The following is a 3,034-nucleotide window of genomic DNA, read 5'->3' as shown; positions in this document are numbered from 1 at the left end:
TGCAGATTGCACTCACATGTTGCAGAGTTACAATAATGGGGCCATTATAAATACAGTAATTTTTCTTCCTGGATGCATTTTACCAATCTTTCTTCTCATAAAGGAGCAACGAAGCCTCATCATCGTTTTCTATATAAAATGAGGACAGTTCTAGGGAAAGAAAGAAAAAAAAGAAAAAAAAAAAAAAAAAAAAGCACTTGTAGAGAAAACTTTTATTTTGCTAAAAAATCTAGTTTAAACCTTTTTAAAAGCTGTACTGTCCACGACAACCAGATCACATCCATAAAGATGGTTGCTGTGTTTATCAGGCGCATGTGGGACACTTTACCATGCACCCAATCTGTGCGCTTGCCTTGAAATGGATGATGCAGTCCTAAAAACGTTACAAATACGTCATTTTGTCTGTTCTACACTGGCAAAACCACAATAGGTCACCTTGACCTCTATCATGTACAGTGTCACAGAACTGCTGACACCCGAAGAATGGGATTGACTGAAAAAGGCACCAGGCATTCACCATTCCCACTGGAAAAAGCGTGCCCTGCCTTCCCCGCAGTAGCGCTTATTTACATATCGCCGTGATCGCGCTATGAAGGCGAGCGATGCAGCCTTTCGATTTAACCCGTCAGGCTGCCGAAGCCTTTGCAAATTGCCCGTTGTGCAGTCAGGCTTTCAGAGGACCCAAACCGCCGCGGGCTGGGCACTCCCGGGGCGATTCCACCGCCCCTCACCACCAAGTCGCGCTCCGCCGCGCCCGCAGACGGGGTAAAGGCGGCGGCCTTGCACCGGCAGGTGTGCAGGGCAGGAGCCGGCTCCAGCCCGGAACGCGCCGAGCTCAGCTCCGGGCTCACTTCAGCGGCCGTTCCCGGGGAAGCAGGTGCGGCCCCGCCGCGCCCCGGGGCTGCGCGGGAAGGCGCCGCAGCGCATCCCGCCCGGTCCCGCCCCGCCGGCTGCGGGGGGCGCCTGACGTACCGCGCCGAATGGGGGCGGGGGGAAGACTGCAGAGATGGAAAATTTTCGGCTTCTGCATCTCCTGCGCGTGCCCTCGCCGGTCCCCGCCCCTTCCCGGCTTCCACTCCCACCCCCCATCCCGGCGTCGGCGGGGGCGGTCCAGAACCTTCGGCGGCGGGGACGGTCGGGTGCAGCCGCCTCCCGCCGCCCGGCGCCTTCCCGCCCGCTTCCCACCCGCTTCCGCCCCGGCGGAGCAGAGCCCCCGTCCTCCCGCCTGTCTCAGCCCTGGGGAGCCTCGTGTCCCCGTCAGAGCCGCGGGCACTGCAGCGGGCCCAGGAGCGGGGGTGGTGGTCAGGGATTCGGTGTCCCTCGACGCTGTGAGCTGCTTTCGTGCCGCTGCCCCGGGACAGCAGCCAGGCTGCCGCCCCTCGCACCCTCCATGGGCCCTCGATGCTGCAGAAGAAGGGAGCCCGGGCGATAACGCGGGGCGGGGTGGGGGAGGTTAAACGACTCGGTGGCAGGGCATCCTCCACACTCGAGGCTGGCAGCACCAGACTGGCGTGGGAGTGGCTGCTGCCGCGAGGACAGGATCTGGGGAGGCGGCTTTGCAATCCCCTGTCCCTATAGCGACAGCAGCTGAGCCGGGTCCCCGCTACCTTCCTCAAGCTTTCTCGGGAGCTGTGTCTGGCGCCGGGCGTGTGAGGAGTTGCGGGGGACAGTAGAGCCCTGCCGCCCACTTCCACGGAGGGCCGAGCAGCAAAGCTCTCCAAATCTGGAGTGGTTACCTGAGGAAAAGGAAGCAGGATGTTCTGTTTCCCCCCCTCCCTTCCCTACAGGGGGTTTATCGTGAATCACATCACTGAGGGGAGTCTGTCGTTCCGGTTCACTTCCCGAAGGAAACGTTCGAGGAGTCTGTCCTCGGGGTCCAGGCTTGCACGTGCGCTGTCGCAGGTGTTAAAAATAGCGAGTGACCGCAGCGAGGAGCTATGGGTCGGTGGCACCTCGTCCCCTGCCACGCACCCACCTACTGGGAGACCCCAGCGCCAGAACCCGGGCCGGCGGGGCGGAAAGAGGGAGGCAGATCCTGGGTGATCCGGTAGCCACCGGGTGCTGCAGTGACGCTGCGGATGCTACACTGGGCCGGTAGAAGCGCCTCTCAAGCACCGCAGCGTCCTGGCTCCGCCGTGTAAACCAGGGCCCCAATTGTAAACACTGGAAAGCTGCTCGGCTCATGTGCCAGCATCCGCGCTCCCGACCCCCGCCGGCCGCGCGCCGGTGACCGGCTCCCACCCCTCAGTCGGGGACGCCCCCCGCGCCCCCCCAGCCCCCGCCCGGGCGGCGGCAGGGGGTCAGTCGGGCAGGGCGGGGGGGCGGCGCGGCAGCGGGCGGGCGCCGCGCCCCTTGCAGTGACGCGCCCACATTCCTGCCTGAAGAGCGGCGGCGCCCGGAGGGGGCCGTCAGACCGGGAGCGACGCCGGAGCGACACAGACGCGATATTTTCTTTCCTTTTGATACCTCTGACTTTTTTACGTGATTTTTTTCCCCCCTACCTTTATTTATCTAGGGGCTTGTTTTCTCTGACATTTCATAGTTAAGGGCATTTTTTCCCTTGCAAGAAGTAGCAGCGGAGACAGGAGAATCTCGTTATTCCGAGGCTCCGGGAGAAACCCTCGCTTTCAAGCTCGTGCGTAGAAGGTACGGCAGGGGCTGGCTGTTACCGGGCCGCCAGGAGGAACGGGGCGACTTTTCGGATGGAGCGCGGCTCGTCCTTCGCGCCTTTGTCCGGCGGCAGCTCCCCGGCTTGTCGCCAGGAGCCTGGCGGGCTCCGCCGAGACGCGCGTAGGGACGCGCCGCCGCCGCATCCCGAAAAGGTGGCAAACCCGCAAAGCGACTGCGGCGCGACGCAGTCCCGCCACCGGTTTGCGTTTTTTCATTGAAAAGGCCGGGACGCGCGGTGTCGCCGGCGGGGAGGAGGGAGGTAAACACAGAGAAGGGCAGCCGCGGGGCGGGAGGGTCCGGCAGCCGATGTGACAATCGCCCATCGGTGTTGCATCAGTCTGCCCTCCGCTATTGGGGTGGGGAG

The sequence above is a fragment of the Parus major genome, chromosome 1A, assembly GCF_001522545.3.
Source record: "Parus major isolate Abel chromosome 1A, Parus_major1.1, whole genome shotgun sequence".
NCBI lineage: Eukaryota > Metazoa > Chordata > Aves > Passeriformes > Paridae > Parus > Parus major.
The sequence above is the reverse complement of the archived record's forward strand: the minus strand, read 5'-3'. Positions refer to the sequence as shown.